This window comes from Loxodonta africana, chromosome 11 (genome assembly GCF_030014295.1).
Source record: "Loxodonta africana isolate mLoxAfr1 chromosome 11, mLoxAfr1.hap2, whole genome shotgun sequence".
Classification (NCBI taxonomy): domain Eukaryota; kingdom Metazoa; phylum Chordata; class Mammalia; order Proboscidea; family Elephantidae; genus Loxodonta; species Loxodonta africana.
The window spans coordinates 7143529-7161178 of record NC_087352.1 but is presented as its reverse complement, the minus strand read 5'-3'; the positions used below and the strand labels follow the sequence as shown (position 1 = coordinate 7161178).

Genomic DNA, 17650 nt, shown 5'->3' with positions numbered 1-17650 from the left:
CATGCCTATAGAGAACCTCATCTGGAACATATTGCACGATGAATCGAGAACAAGATACTGTCAGCATAAAGTCCGGAAAACTCCTGTAATCGGTAGCACATTCGCTATTTTGTTTGGCTGTTCTGTTTTTTGCAGAATACTCACAAAGTGAACATTTTATTGTTACGTTCTCTTTTTAAGAGCAGACCAGCTTTCCAAGAAAATTTTGTTGTTTTCGCGGAAAGACAAACAAATCCGAGGTCTACAGCAGTATGGTATCAGACACTAAAGCACCTTTCTAAAAATTCTCATGGGATTATATAATCGAATTTTTCTCAGAGGGAGGAAGAGATTACACACAGACAGCACACATATTTCTATCCATAAAGAGGGAGTTTGCACGTTCAATTCTAATGATTCAACTCACTGATTCATGTGAAACAGCTGATTGTAGTACATGCCCTACCTTGCCATTCTTACTGGGATTGTGTTTCTGGCAGAGCACTCAGGTTGTGTCACATGCCCAGTATGAGAGCTAGTGCTCTCCCAGTGGTATCTGTGGGCGGATAGGAGCCCTGCTGGTATAGTTGTTAAAAGCTCAGCTGGTAACCAAAATGTCAGCAGTTTGCATCCACCAGTCGCTCCTTGGAAACCCTATGGGGCAATCCTACTCTGTCCAATAGGGTCGCTATGAGTTGAATCAAGTTGACAGCAATAGGTTTTTAGTGTCTGAAGTCAAATCTGTCATTTCTGATGACAATGACCTGAATCAATGCTGTGGGAGGTAATGTGCAGTGGAGAGGCATAGAAACAGTGAAAGATTCCATTCCAATGTCAGCAGCGTATATCACGGTGAAGTACAGAACCACAACACAGCTCTAAGAAGGATGGTTCCCGGAAGTGATACCTTGGCCACGATACACAGGAACCAAGTTCAAGCAGAGGCACAACTGCTGCTGTGGTCGACTATTTCGCTGTTAGTAGATCAGGCAGAAGGCTAAAGAAAACATTGCATCATTAGAACATCTTCATAAGAGCAGATGAATAATACAAGAAAGTTTTGTCATTTTCACACAAAGTCTGCTGAATTCTAGCTTGAGAGCATATGCAATCTAATACTAAAGAATGTTTCTAAAAATGTTATGGGATTTTATAGACTAATTTTTCCTCAGAGGATGGAAAATATTATCCCCAGGGGAATACATCCTTACATCCATAAACATACACAAATAGGGAGTTTATGGCTTGAACTCTAACAGTAACATTCATATGTATTGGTTATGATTTGAACCAACACTAAAATTCATATATGTGGGTTATTCTCTAAACCAAAAGTAACATTCATTTGTACAGATTTGCATTTAAAGCAACGGTAACATTCATATTGTTGGGATATCATTTAAGCAACAGTAGTGTTCATAAGTATGGGTTTTCATTTTCAACCTCAAGCAAACTAGATGATTTTGTTTTGTGTGTCTGACACCAGCACTTGGCAGCAGCTTTTAACAGAAACCTCAACTGTAATAGTCTTATACCTATTTATAGTCAACCTTTTCTTTTAGTGTTAGGAAGCAAGTTTGTGCTTATGTGTGACATTAGTATTATTAAGTACTTCTTTAAAAGGCAGCCCTCTCTAAAGGGACCTAAACCATTCCTGTGCCTGCAGCCAGCAGACCAGTTCATTATGCTTTCCCTGGATTCAATGATTTCATTTATGAAAGACAAGACCATTGATTTTCTGACACATATAGCCACTGAATCTCTCATGGAAAAATTAAGAGTATTTCTAGGAGACAAAGTAGTATCCTTTCCACAGAACCCGGTAACGACTTGGTTAACACAGATGTGTACATCTGTAATGGAGAGGACTCCAATACTTGGACCGGAGACACTGAGGATGTGTCTAAAGGAGCTTTTAAAACTGATGTCTAGATATCTAATGAAGCAGATTCTTAAGTCTGTGCTGAACAAGACCGCATCAGTTCTACAGGAACTGTTTGTCAGTAAATTCTGCGTCCTGCATTCAGAATCGACAAGGAAACCACAAGTTCTCTCTACCGCTGTGTGATGGGCACCGTTGACGTTTAAAATCTTCCACTGTCGTCGACGCCCGAGGTAACCAGACGCTCTGTCAGTTGCATCGTTTGCGGAAGGTTTTCTACCGCTCTCGTGATTCTCAACTGCTGAATCTCCTGGGCCCTCCTCAACCACTGCAAGGAAGCTTATCCACTCAGTGTAGACTTTCCTCATTTTTTTCTTTTTCTTTCCTTTTTTTTTTTTTTTTTTTTACCAACTCTGCCTTTCTGATCAAGAAGACATATTTGAAGGAACCAAATAAACCTATTTCTAAGTAGAATGTGTCTAGCGGTCTGTTCTTTGGGGACTTCCTTCTCCTGTTGGGCTCAGGATCTCTGGCTGTATGGTGATGAAGAGAGGGGGCTCAGCTGGAGGAAACAGGTGAGATGAGAGACTTTAGAGGGGAGGACTTCTTGAAAGGCTTGAGCCTGGATGGGTTTTAGAGATTGGGGGGAGGGCGTTCAGTCATTGAAGTTCCAGAAGACAGAGCTTTAAAAAGGCTTGAGATGCTCCTTTCTCATTATGGGAAGCTCCATATGGGATAAGTACAACTGTGAGTGGGTTCATGGTACATTAATGATTAGAGGGGAGCTGTGGAAACCAGGACTAGAGACATCAGTTTTTCAGATTGGGGTGTGGGGAACCAGCGGTGGAGTCCAAAGGAGGGAGGACTGAGAGAGGAAATCTAGAGGGGTAAATGGCTTAAATGAGTCACCTGAGGAGGAAATTTGGATTCTTTCTGTGACATAAACTACACTGAAAAATTTCTAGGGCAGCATTGAAAGTAACATGAATATGTTGTTGTCAGGTGCTACAGAGCCGGTTCCAACTGACAGCGAACAGTGCACTGTCCTGTGCCATCCTCACAATGCTTGTTATGCCTGAGACCATTGTTGCGGCCACTGTGTCAATCCATCTTGTTGAGGGTCTGCCTCACTTTCATGGACCCTCTAGTCTACCAAGCATGATGTTCCTTCAGGACATGTCCTGACATGTTCCTGGTTCCTCCCAGGGACTGGTTCCTCCCGACAACATGTGCAAAGTATGTGACATGAAGTCTCACCATTCTCACTACTAATGAGCATCTGACTGTACTTCTTCCAGGAGAGATTTATTTGTTCGTTCTTCTGGCAGTCCATGGTGTGTTCAATACTCTTCACCAACACCCTATTAAAAAGCATCAATTCTTCTTCCATTGTCCTTATTCAATGTCCAGCTGCATGACTATAGAGAAGGTTATATTTAACAGGTGGGTCTGAGCTCCCTGTTTCTTTTCTAACAGAGACACCAGCAGTGTGTCTGTATCCCCTGGTGCTACTATAACAGAGACACCACAAGTGGGCGTGAGCTCCCTATTCTCGCTTTAAGACAGACGCCACAAGTGGGTGTCAGTTCCCTCGCCCTGTTGTAAGAGAAATTCTCCAAGTGGGCTTTAGTCCCCTAGCACTGTTGTAATAGAGACTCCACAAGTGAGTGTGAACTACGTAACATTGCTGTAAGAGAGATGCTACAAGCTCATCTGAGCTGCCCATTCTGCAGTAACAGAGACACCACAAATGGGCCTGTGTTCCTCCATAAGATAAAACCCTATGCTTGTAAAGACTGTAAGGTGCTGCTGTCCTTGGTGTTCTCTGACCTAGGGACTCCTCACCTTGCCGCAGAAGGACTTGGGTAAGGTGTTCTTGAGCTCCCCTTTTCTATATTCTGCCCTGTGGTTTTCATGCCCTTTCCCCTCTCTGTTGGCTCCCAGACCCCCTTGCCTCAGGATGACCCTCTGCTGTGGGTCCTAGGCTCTTCATACTGTTCTCAAGGGTAATAAAGACCTTCTGGTAAAGGGTCCTGTTCTCAGGGGGCCAAGAGGAGCCTATCCTGAGGAAGCCAAGAGGAACTTGCCCTCAGAGGGTAGAGAGATACCTGTCCTCATGGATTCCGGCATGTCTTCTGTGAGACTCAATTCAACCCCAAACTGTAGGAATCCAAGGAAGTATTGTGTCTTCTTAAGATGGAAACCGAATGCTCCTTTGGCTTCACTGCATTATTTGAAGAGAGTTTTATGCATTGACCCAAGAAATCTGATCCAGCTTTGACCTGGACATGTAAAACTCCCTTTGTGTGAATGCTTTTCAAATTTCTACATCCTTTCAGGTTGTGAAATACCCTTTAGCCTTTCTCATTCTGCATCACCCCTTGATTGTACTTTAACACAAATTGCCCCCCACCTTTCCCTTAACAGAAACTCACCCTGCAGGCAGTGCTTCCACAGTTGTTCTTCTCTGCCATGATTTCTCCTATTAGAGCCATATTCATAGGAAATTGTTGTCACTTTCACCACACCAGCAGTCATCAGCATGGGTTATCATCAGGCTCAGGGTCTCTGCTGGATGCTGACAAAAAGAGAGTTCAAAGTGGAGGGAATCAATGAGATGAGACACTTTCATGTGGAGGGGTGCTTGAAAGGCTTCAGCCTGGATGGGCTTTAGAGTTGGGGAGGGTCCAGCGGCTGACATCTTGGAGTCAAAACCTTGAAGGGGCTTTGAGGTCCACCTGCCTCACTAGGAGAAGCTCCAGGTGGGTGGTTGAGGGTACGTTTATGATTAGATGGGAGGTATGGAATTGAGGACCAGAATATAGACAGCATCTTTGAGGGCTGAAGTCTTACAAACGGTAGGGTCTAAAGGTGGGTCCATTGGGAAAGGAAACATTCCAGGGAGGATCATACCGGAAACGATGCGACTCAGCGGTACAGTTTATTCTTTCTGTGGCATGCACAACAATGAAAGACTTCCAGGTCAACACTGGAAGCAACATGACTATAGAGAACCTTATCTGTAACAAATTGTGTAACGATTCAAGAACATGAGACTGTCAACTTCAAGTACAGAAAACTCCTGTAATCAGTAGCACGTTGGCTGTTTTGTTGTTTGCAGAATACTTACAAGGTAAACGAAAACATTTTCTTTTGGCAACCCCTTTTTAAGAGCAGACCAGCTTTCCAAGAAAATGTTGTCATTTTCACAGACAGACAAAGTCTAGCTCTACAGCAGTATGGCATCTGACACGAGACCACCTTTCAAACAACTGTTATGTGATTATATAATCTAATTTTTCCCGGTGGGAGAAAAATATTACACACAGAACACATATTCATATCCATAAACACACACAAAGAGGGAACTTGCACCTTCAAGTCTAATGATTCAGCTCACTGATTCATGTGAAAGAGCTGGGCTCTAGTACATGCCCTACCTGGACGTTCTTGCCGGGGTTGTGTTTCTGGCAGAGCATGTAAGTCACGTTACGTGAGCAGTATGAGGGCTGATGCTTTCCCAACGCTATCTGTGGGAGGATAGTGTCTAAAATAAAATTTGTCATTTCTAATGACACCGACCTGTAGGAGGGAACGGGAAGTGTGCCATTATGGAAATAATGAAAGTTTCTATTTCAACGTCAGCAGTGTACGTCACACCCAAGAAGAGAGCCCTAACGCAGCTGCGACAAGAGTGATTCCAGGAAATGATGCTTTGACCACGTGACACAGGAACAAAATTCAAGCAGAGGCACAGCTGCTGCTGTGGTCGACTATTTCGCTGTTAATAGATTGGGCAGAAGGCTAAAGAAAACGTTGTATAGTCACAGCACCTTTTTACTAACAGACCGATAATATGAGAAAGTTTTGTCATTTTCACACAGAGACTACCGAATTCTAGCTTGACGGTAGTATAATAGCTCTTGCTCAACTATGTTTCTTAAATATTTTGGGATTTCATAATCTAACTTTTCCTCAGAGGAAGGAAAATATTATCTCCAGGAGAATACGTCCTTACATCCATAAACATACACAAATAGGGAGTTCATGGCTTGAACTCTAACAGTAATCTTCATATGTATTGGTTATCATTTTCACCCACAGTAACATTCATATATGTGGGTTATTATTTCAATCAAAAGTAGCATTCACGTGTACAGATTTTCATTTAAAGCAACAATAAAATTCATATGTTTGGGATACCATTTTAATCAACAGAAGCATTCATATGTTTGGGATATCATTTAACCAACAGTAACGTTCATATGTATGGGTTTTCGTTTTAAACCCCAAGGAAACTAGGAGATGAGTCCTGTGTCTGTCTAACACCAGCACTTGGCAGCAGCTTTTAGGACAGAAACCTCAACTCCAGTAGTCTTACAGCTCCTTGTAATCAACCTTTTCTCCTAGTGTTAAGAAGCAAGGATGACGATGGAGGCATGTTGTCAAATTGCTAGCTCTCATGGTCAACATGATCAGTATACAATTGCTCGGGAGTTTGTGCTTATGTGTGACATTCGTATTATTAAGTACTTCTTTAAAAGGCAGCCCTCTCTAAAGGGACCTAAACCATTCCTGTGCCTGCAGCCACCAGACCAGTTCATTATGTTTTCCCTGGATTCAATGATTTCATTTATGAAAGACAAGGCCATTGATTTTCTGACGCATATAGCCACTGAATCTCTCATGGAAAAATTAAGAGTATTTCTAGGAGACAAAGTAGTATCCTTTCCACAGAACCCGGTAACGACTTGGTTGACACAGATGTGTACATCTGTAATGGAGAGGACTCCAATACTTGGACCGGAGACACTGAGGATGTGTCTAAAGGAGCTTTTAGAACTGATGTCTAGATATCTAATTAAGCAGATTCTTAAGTCTGTACTGAACAAGACCGCATCAGTTCTACAGGGACTCTTAGTAAATTCTCCGTCCTGCATTCAGAATCGACAAGGAAACCACAAGTTCTCTCTACCGCTGTGTGATGGGCACCGTTGACATTTAAAATCTTCCACTGCCGTCGACGCCCGAGGCAACCAGATGCTCTGTCAGTTGCATCGTTTGCGGAAGGTTTTCTACCGCTCTCGTGATCCTCAACTGCTGGATCTCCTGGGCCCTCCTCAACCACTGCAAGGAAGCTTATCCACTCAGTGTAGACTTTCAGCATTTTTGTCTTTTCTTTTTTACCAACTCTGCCTTTCTGATCAAGAAGACATATTTGAAAGAACCAAATAAACCTATTTCTAAGTAGAATGTGTCTAGCCGTCTGTTCTGTGGGGACGTCCTTCTCCCGTTGGGCTCAGGATCTCTGGCTGTATGGTGATGAAGAGAGGGGGCTCAGCTGGAGGAAACAGGTGAGATGAGAGACTTTAGAGGGGAGGACTTCTTGAAAGGCTTGAGCCTGGATGGGTTTTAGAGATTGGGGGTTTCAGTCATTGAAATTCTGGGAGACAGAGCTTTGAAAGGGCTTTGAGATGCTCCGTTCTAAATATGGGAAGCTCCATATGGGATAAGTACTACTGTGAGGGGGTTGACGGTACATTAATGATTAGAGGGGAGCTGTGGGAACCAGGACTAGAGTAGAGACATCAGTTTTTCGGATTGGGGTGTGGGGAGCAAGCGGTGGAGTCCAAAGGAGGGAGGACTGAGAGAGGAAATCTAGAGGGGTAAATGGCTTAAATGAGTCACCTGAGGAGGAAATTTGGATTCTTTCTGTGACATAAACTACACTGAAGAATTTCTAGGTCAGCATTGAAAGTAACGTGAATATGTTGTTGTTCAGTGCTGCAGAGCCGGTTCCAACTCACAGCGAACAGTGCACTGCCGTGTGCCATCCTCACAATGCCTGTTATGCTTGAGACCTTTGTTGCAGCCACAGTGTCAGTCCATCTTGTTGAGGGTCTGCCTCACTTTCATGGACCCTCTAGTCTACCAAGCATGATGTTCCTCCAGGACAACATGTCCTGACATGTTCCTGGTTCCTCCCAGGGACTGGTTCCTCCCGACAACATGTGCAAAGTATGTGACATGAAGTCTCACCATTCTCACTACTAATGAGCATCTGACTGTACTTCTTCCAGGAGAGATTTATTTGTTCGTTCTTCTGGCAGTCCATGGCATATTCAATATTCTTCACCAACACCCTATTAAAAAGCATCAATTCTTCTTCCATTGTCCTTATTCAATGTCCAGCTGCCTGACTATAGAGAAGGTTATATTTAACAGGTGGGTCTTAGCTCCCTGGTTCTGTTCTAACAGAGACACCAGCAGTGTGTCTGTATCCCCTGGTGCTACTATAACAGAGACACCACAAGTGGGCGTGAGCTCCCTATTCTTGCTGTAAGAGAGACGCCACAAGTGGGTGTCAGCTCCCTGGACATGCTACACTAGAGACACCACATTGGGTGTGAGATTCCTGGTCCTGCTCTAACAGAGACACCACATTTTATGTGAGCTCCCTGGCCCTGCTGTTATACGGACACTACATTGGGTGTGAGTTACCGGGTCCTGCTGTACTAGAGACACCACGAGTGGGTGTGAGCTCCCTGGCAGTGTTGTAATAAAGATACAACAAGTAAGCTTGAGTTGCCTGGCCCAGGAATAAGGGACAGACCACAAGTGGTTGTGCGTTCCTTGGCCCACTTATAACAGAGGCTCTACAACTGGGTTTCACTCCCCTAGTCTTGTTGTAACAGAGACTCCACAAGTGAGTGTGAACTACCTGGCGTTGCTGTAAGAGATGCGCTACAGGTTGGTCTCGGCTCCCCGTTCTGCTGTTAACAGAGACACCACAAGTATGCCTGAGTTGCTCCATAAGACAAAACCCTGTAGTTGTGAGGGCTCTGAGGTACTGATGCCTTCGGAGTTCTCTGACCTAGAGACTCCCATCTTGCCGCAGAAGGACTTGACTGAGATGTTCTTGATCTCCCCTTCCCTACACTGTGCCCTGTGGTTTTCGTGCCCTTTTCCGATGCCGGTGGCTCCCTGACCCCCTTGCCTCAGGATGACCTCCTGCTGTGGGTCTTAGGCACTTCATATTGCTCTCCAGGACAAGAAATACCTTATGGGAAAGGATGCTGTTCTAAGGGGGCTGAGAAGAACCTATCCTGAGGGAGCCAAGAGGAGCTTATGTTTCAGGGGCAGAGAGATACCTGTCCTCCTGGATTCCGGCATGTCTTCTGTGGGACCCAGTTCAACCCCAAACTGTAGGAATCCAAGGAAATGTTGTGTCTTCTTAAGATGCAAACGGAATCCTCCTTTGGCCTCACTACAACATTTGATAGAAAGCCCCTTGAAAACTTGTTTATGCATAAACCCAACAAATCGGATCCAGCTGTGACCTGGGCATGTCAAATTCCCTTTGTGTGAATGCTTTTCCACTTTCTCTATCCATTCAGGTTTTGAAATACATTTGAGTCTTTCTCGGTTGCATCATTCCTTGATTGTACTTTCACACAAGTTGTCGCCCTTTTCCCTTAACAGAAACTCACGCTGCAGGCGGTGCTTACACAGTTGTTCTTCTCTGCCATGAGTTCTCCTATTAGAGCCATATTCATAGGAATTGTTGTCACTTTAACCACACCAGCAGTCATATGCATGGGTTATCATCAGGCTCAGGGTCTCTGCTGGATGCTGACAAAAAGAGAGTTGAAAGGGGAGGGAATGAATGAGATGAGACACCGTCGTGGGGAGGGATACTTGAAGGGCTTAAGCCTGGATGGGCTGTAGATTTGGGGAGTGTTCAGTGGTTGCATTTCTGGGAGTCCGAGTCTTGAAGGGGCTTTGAGATCCACCTGCCTCACTAGGAGAAGCTCCAGGTTTGAGATATAAAAACGGTGGGTGGTTGCGGGTACGATCATGACTAGATGAGAGGCGTAGAACTTAGGACCAGGGCAGAGACAGCTGCTTGAGGAGTGACGTGTGGCAAGGGGTAGGGTCCAAAGGAAGGCAGCTTAAGAAAGGAAACATTTCAGAAGGGGTAAACGCAATTGAAAAGTAAAGTTTATTCTTTCTGTGGCATGCACAACGATGAAAAAGTTCTAGGTCAACATTGGAAACAACATGACTATAGAGAACCTCATCTGGAACATATTGCATGATGATCCGAGAACAAGATATTGTCAGCATAAAGTCCGGAAAACTCCTGTAATCGGTAGCACATTCGCTATTTTGTTTGGCTGTTCTGTTTTTTGCAGAATACTCACAAAGTGAACATTTTATTGTTACGTTCTCTTTTTAAGAGCAGACCAGCTTTCCAAGAAAATTTTGTTGTTTTCGCGGAAAGACAAACAAATCCGAGGTCTACAGCAGTATGGTATCAGACACTAAAGCACCTTTCTAAAAATTCTCATGGGATTATATAATCGAATTTTTCTCAGAGGGAGGAAGAGATTACACACAGACAGCACACATATTTCTATCCATAAAGAGGGAGCTTGCACGTTCAATTCTAATGATTCACCTCACTGATTCATGTGAAACAGCTGATTGTAGTACATGCCTTACCTTGCCATTCTTACTGGGATTGTGTTTCTGGCAGAGCACTCAGGTTGTGTCACATGCCCAGTATGAGAGCTAGTGCTCTCCCAGTGGTATCTGTGGGCGGATAGGAGCCCTGCTGGTATAGTTGTTAAAAGCTCAGCTGGTAACCAAAATGTCAGCAGTTTGCATCCACCAGTCGCTCCTTGGAAACCCTATGGGGCAATCCTACTCTGTCCAATAGGGTCGCTATGAGTTGAATCAAGTTGACAGCAATGGGTTTTTAGTGTCTGAAGTCAAATCTGTCATTTCTGATGACAATGACCTGAATCAATGCTGTGGGAGGTAATGTGCAGTGGAGAGGCATAGAAACAGTGAAAGATTCCATTCCAATGTCAGCAGCGTATATCACGGTGAAGTACAGAACCACAACACAGCTCTAAGAAGGATGATTCCCGGAAGTGATACCTTGGCCACGATACACAGGAACCAAATTCAAGCAGAGGCACAACTGCTGCTGTGGTCGACTATTTCGCTGTTAGTAGATCAGGCAGAAGGCTAAAGAAAACATTGCATCATTAGAACATCTTCATAAGAGCAGATGAATAATACAAGAAAGTTTTGTCATTTTCACACAAAGTCTGCTGAATTCTAGCTTGAGAGCATATGCAATCTAATACTAAAGCATGTTTCTAAAAATGTTATGGGATTTTATAAACTAATTTTTCCTCAGAGGAAGGAAAATATTATCCCCAGGGGAATACATCCTTACATCCATAAACATACACAAATAGGGAGTTCATGGCTTGAACTCTAACAGTAACGTTCATATGTATTGGTTATCGTTTGAACCAACAGTAACATTCATATATGTGGGTTATTATTTAAACCAAAAGTACCATTCATATGTACAGATTTTCATTTAAAGCAACGGAAACATTCATATGTTTGGGATACCATTTTAAACAGAAGCATTCATATGTTTGGGATATCACTTAACCAACAGTAACGTTCGTATGTATGGGTTTTCATTTTAAACCTCAAGGAAACTAGGAGATGAGTCATGTGTCTGTCCAACACCAGCACTTGGCAGCAGCTTTTAGGACAGAAACCTCAACTCTAATAGTCTTACAGCTCCCTGTAGTCAACCTTTTCTCCTAGTGTTAAGAAGCGAGGATGACAATGAAGGCATGTTGTCAAATTGCTGGCTCTCATGGTCAACATTGACCATACAATTGCTCAGCAGCTCATGCTTCTGTGTGACATTAGTAGTATTAAAAGGCAGCCCTCTCTGGGACCTAAACCATTCCTGTGCCTGCAGCCAGCAGACCAGTTCATTATGTTTTCCCTGGATTCAATGATTTCATTTATGAAAGACAAGGCCGTTGATTTTCTGACGCGTATAGCCACGGAATCTCTCATGGAAAAGTTAAGAGTATTTCTAGGAGACAAAGTAGTATCCTTTCCACAGAACCCGGTAACGACTTGGTTAACACAGATGTGTACATCTGTAATGGAGAGGACTCCAATACTTGGACCGGAGAAACTGAGGATGTGTCTAAAGGAGCTTTTAAAACTGATGTCTAGATATCTAATTAAGCAGATTCTTAAGTCTGTACTGAACAAGATCGCATCAGTTCTAAAGGGACTGTTTGTCTGTAAATTCTGCGTCCTGCATTCAGAATCGACAAGGAAACCACAAGTTCTCTCTACCGCTGTGTGATGGGCACCGTTGACGTTTAAAATCTTCCACTGTCGTCGACGCCCGAGGCAACCAGACGCTCTGTCAGTTGCATCGTTTGCGGAAGGTTTTCTACCGCTCTCGTGAACCTCAACTGCTGGATCGCCTGGGCCCTCCTCAACCACTGCAAGGAAGCTTATCCACTCAGTCTAGACTTTCAGCCTTTTGTTTTTTTTTTTTTTTTACCAACTCTGCCTTTCTGATCAAGAAGACATATTTGAAAGAACCAAATAAACCTATTTCTAAGTAGAATGTGTCTAGCGGTCTGTTCTGTGGGGACTTCCTTCTCCCGTTGGGCTCAGGATCTCTGGGTGTACCGAGATGAAGAGAGGGGGCTCAGCTGGAGGAAACAGGTGAGATGAGAGACTTTAGAGGGGAGGACTTCTTGAAAGGCTTGAGCCTGGATGGGTTTTAGAGATTGGGGGGGTTCAGTCATTGAAATTCTGGGAGACAGAGCTTTGAAAGGGCTTTGAGATGCTCCTTTCTCATTATGGGAAGCTCCATATGGGATAAGTACAACTGTGAGTGGGTTGATGGTACATTAATGGTTAGAGGGGAGCTGTGGAAACCAGGACTAGAGTAGAGACATCAGTTTTTCGGATTGGGGTGTGGGGAGCAAGCGGTGGAGTCCAAAGGAGGGAGGACTGAGAGAGGAAATCTAGAGGGGTAAATGCCTTAAAGGAGTCAACTGACGAGGAAATTTGGATTCTTTCTGTGATATGAACTACACTGAAAAAATTTCTAGGGCAGCATTGAAAGTAACATGAATATGTTGTTGTTAGGTGCTACAGAGCCGGTTCCAACTGACAGCGAACAGTGCACTGTCCTGTGCCGTCCTCACAATGCTTGTTATGCTTGAGACCATTGTTGCGGCCACTGTGTCAATCCATCTTGTTGAGGGTCTGCCTCACTTTCATGGACCCTCTAGTCTACCAAGCATGATGTTCCTCCAGGACATGTCCTGACATGTTCCTGGTTCCTCCCAGGGACTGGTTCCTCCCGACAACATGTGCAAAGTATGTGACATGAAGTCTCACCATTCTCACTACTAATGAGCATCTGACTGTACTTCTTCCAGGAGAGATTTATTTGTTCGTTCTTCTGGCAGTCCATGGCATATTCAATATTCTTCACCAACACCCTATTAAAAAGCATCAATTCTTCTTCCATTGTCCTTATTCAATGTCCAGCTGCCTGACTATAGAGAAGGTTATATTTAACAGGTGGGTCTTAGCTCCCTGGTTCTGTTCTAACAGAGACACCAGCAGTGTGTCTGTATCCCCTGGTGCTACTATAACAGAGACACCACAAGTGGGCGTGAGCTCCCTATTCTTGCTGTAAGAGAGACGCCACAAGTGGGTGTCAGCTCCCTGGACATGCTACACTAGAGACACCACATTGGGTGTGAGATTCCTGGTCCTGCTCTAACAGAGACACCACATTTTATGTGAGCTCCCTGGCCCTGCTGTTATACGGACACTACATTGGGTGTGAGTTACCGGGTCCTGCTGTACTAGAGACACCACGAGTGGGTGTGAGCTCCCTGGCAGTGTTGTAATAAAGATACAACAAGTAAGTTTGAGTTGCCTGGCCCAGGAATAAGGGACAGACCACAAGTGGTTGTGCGTTCCTTGGCCCACTTATAACAGAGGCTCTACAACTGGGTTTCACTCCCCTAGTCTTGTTGTAACAGAGACTCCACAAGTGAGTGTGAACTACCTGGCGTTGCTGTAAGAGATGCGCTACAGGTTGGTCTCGGCTCCCCGTTCTGCTGTTAACAGAGACACCACAAGTATGCCTGAGTTGCTCCATAAGACAAAACCCTGTAGTTGTGAGGGCTCTGAGGTACTGATGCCTTCGGAGTTCTCTGACCTAGAGACTCCCATCTTGCCGCAGAAGGACTTGACTGAGATGTTCTTGATCTCCCCTTCCCTACACTGTGCCCTGTGGTTTTCGTGCCCTTTTCCGATGCCGGTGGCTCCCTGACCCCCTTGCCTCAGGATGACCTCCTGCTGTGGGTCTTAGGCACTTCATATTGCTCTCCAGGACAAGAAATACCTTATGGGAAAGGATGCTGTTCTAAGGGGGCTGAGAAGAACCTATCCTGAGGGAGCCAAGAGGAGCTTATGTTTCAGGGGCAGAGAGATACCTGTCCTCCTGGATTCCGGCATGTCTTCTGTGGGACCCAGTTCAACCCCAAACTGTAGGAATCCAAGGAAATGTTGTGTCTTCTTAAGATGCAAACTGAATCCTCCTTTGGCCTCACTACAACATTTGATAGAAAGCCCCTTGAAAACTTGTTTATGCATAAACCCAACAAATCGGATCCAGCTGTGACCTGGGCATGTCAAATTCCCTTTGTGTGAATGCTTTTCCACTTTCTCTATCCATTCAGGTTTTGAAATACATTTGAGTCTTTCTCGGTTGCATCATTCCTTGATTGTACTTTCACACAAGTTGTCGCCCTTTTCCCTTAACAGAAACTCACGCTGCAGGCGGTGCTTACACAGTTGTTCTTCTCTGCCATGAGTTCTCCTATTAGAGCCATATTCATAGGAATTGTTGTCACTTTAACCACACCAGCAGTCATATGCATGGGTTATCATCAGGCTCAGGGTCTCTGCTGGATGCTGACAAAAAGAGAGTTGAAAGGGGAGGGAATGAATGAGATGAGACACCGTCGTGGGGAGGGATACTTGAAGGGCTTAAGCCTGGATGGGCTGTAGATTTGGGGAGTGTTCAGTGGTTGCATTTCTGGGAGTCCGAGTCTTGAAGGGGCTTTGAGATCCACCTGCCTCACTAGGAGAAGCTCCAGGTTTGAGATATAAAAACGGTGGGTGGTTGCGGGTACGATCATGACTAGATGAGAGGCGTAGAACTTAGGACCAGGGCAGAGACAGCTGCTTGAGGAGTGACGTGTGGCAAGGGGTAGGGTCCAAAGGAAGGCAGCTTAAGAAAGGAAACATTTCAGAAGGGGTAAACGCAATTGAAAAGTAAAGTTTATTCTTTCTGTGGCATGCACAACGATGAAAGAGTTCTAGGTCAACATTGGAAACAACATGACTATAGAGAACCTCATCTGGAACATATTGCATGATGATCCGAGAACAAGATATTGTCAGCATAAAGTCCGGAAAACTCCTGTAATCGGTAGCACATTCGCTATTTTGTTTGGCTGTTCTGTTTTTTGCAGAATACTCACAAAGTGAACATTTTATTGTTACGTTCTCTTTTTAAGAGCAGACCAGCTTTCCAAGAAAATTTTGTTGTTTTCGCGGAAAGACAAACAAATCCGAGGTCTACAGCAGTATGGTATCAGACACTAAAGCACCTTTCTAAAAATTCTCATGGGATTATATAATCGAATTTTTCTCAGAGGGAGGAAGAGATTACACACAGACAGCACACATATTTCTATCCATAAAGAGGGAGCTTGCACGTTCAATTCTAATGATTCACCTCACTGATTCATGTGAAACAGCTGATTGTAGTACATGCCTTACCTTGCCATTCTTACTGGGATTGTGTTTCTGGCAGAGCACTCAGGTTGTGTCACATGCCCAGTATGAGAGCTAGTGCTCTCCCAGTGGTATCTGTGGGCGGATAGGAGCCCTGCTGGTATAGTTGTTAAAAGCTCAGCTGGTAACCAAAATGTCAGCAGTTTGCATCCACCAGTCGCTCCTTGGAAACCCTATGGGGCAATCCTACTCTGTCCAATAGGGTCGCTATGAGTTGAATCAAGTTGACAGCAATGGGTTTTTAGTGTCTGAAGTCAAATCTGTCATTTCTGATGACAATGACCTGAATCAATGCTGTGGGAGGTAATGTGCAGTGGAGAGGCATAGAAACAGTGAAAGATTCCATTCCAATGTCAGCAGCGTATATCACGGTGAAGTACAGAACCACAACACAGCTCTAAGAAGGATGATTCCCGGAAGTGATACCTTGGCCACGATACACAGGAACCAAATTCAAGCAGAGGCACAACTGCTGCTGTGGTCGACTATTTCGCTGTTAGTAGATCAGGCAGAAGGCTAAAGAAAACATTGCATCATTAGAACATCTTCATAAGAGCAGATGAATAATACAAGAAAGTTTTGTCATTTTCACACAAAGTCTGCTGAATTCTAGCTTGAGAGCATATGCAATCTAATACTAAAGCATGTTTCTAAAAATGTTATGGGATTTTATAAACTAATTTTTCCTCAGAGGAAGGAAAATATTATCCCCAGGGGAATACATCCTTACATCCATAAACATACACAAATAGGGAGTTCATGGCTTGAACTCTAACAGTAACGTTCATATGTATTGGTTATCGTTTGAACCAACAGTAACATTCATATATGTGGGTTATTATTTAAACCAAAAGTACCATTCATATGTACAGGTTTTCATTTAAAGCAACGGAAACATTCATATGTTTGGGATACCATTTTAAACAGAAGCATTCATATGTTTGGGATATCACTTAACCAACAGTAACGTTCGTATGCATGGGTTTTCATTTTAAACCTCAAGGAAACTAGGAGATGAGTCATGTGTCTGTCCAACACCAGCACTTGGCAGCAGCTTTTAGGACAGAAACCTCAACTCTAATAGTCTTACAGCTCCCTGTAGTCAACCTTTTCTCCTAGTGTTAAGAAGCGAGGATGACAATGAAGGCATGTTGTCAAATTGCTGGCTCTCATGGTCAACATTGACCATACAATTGCTCAGCAGCTCATGCTTCTGTGTGACATTAGTAGTATTAAAAGGCAGCCCTCTCTGGGACCTAAACCATTCCTGTGCCTGCAGCCAGCAGACCAGTTCATTATGTTTTCCCTGGATTCAATGATTTCATTTATGAAAGACAAGGCCGTTGATTTTCTGACGCGTATAGCCACGGAATCTCTCATGGAAAAGTTAAGAGTATTTCTAGGAGACAAAGTAGTATCCTTTCCACAGAACCCGGTAACGACTTGGTTAACACAGATGTGTACATCTGTAATGGAGAGGACTCCAATACTTGGACCGGAGAAACTGAGGATGTGTCTAAAGGAGCTTTTAAAACTGATGTCTAGATATCTAATTAAGAAGATTCTTAAGTCTGTACTGAACAAGATCGCATCAGTTCTAAAGGGACGGTTCGTCTGTAAATTCTGCGTCCTGCATTCAGAATCGACAAGGAAACCACAAGTTCTCTCTACCGCTGTGTGATGGGCACCGTTGACGTTTAAAATCTTCCACTGTCGTCGACGCCCGAGGCAACCAGACGCTCTGTCAGTTGCATCGTTTGCGGAAGGTTTTCTACCGCTCTCGTGAACCTCAACTGCTGGATCGCCTGGGCCCTCCTCAACCACTGCAAGGAAGCTTATCCACTCAGTCTAGACTTTCAGCCTTTTGTTTTTTTTTTTTTTTTTACCAACTCTGCCTTTCTGATCAAGAAGACATATTTGAAAGAACCAAATAAACCTATTTCTAAGTAGAATGTGTCTAGCCGTCTGTTCTGTGGGGACTTCCTTCTCCCGTTGGGCTCAGGATCTCTGGGTGTACCGAGATGAAGAGAGGGGGCTCAGCTGGAGGAAACA

At 44.1% G+C, this 17650-nt stretch overlaps 1 long non-coding RNA gene across 17 annotated transcripts in view; it reads right to left on the bottom strand.

Annotated features, from left to right (window-relative positions):
- Positions 1–17650, bottom strand: part of LOC135232766 (uncharacterized) — a 116073-nt gene that overhangs the window by 57297 nt on the left and 41126 nt on the right. For 15 of the 17 annotated variants that reach the window (XR_010323322.1, XR_010323327.1, XR_010323321.1 and 12 more), the window contains one exon: positions 1–17650. This exon is cut by the window's left edge; it is cut by the window's right edge. This is a non-coding gene — a long non-coding RNA (uncharacterized LOC135232766). The other 2 variants (XR_010323325.1, XR_010323318.1) reach the window with 2 other exon arrangements.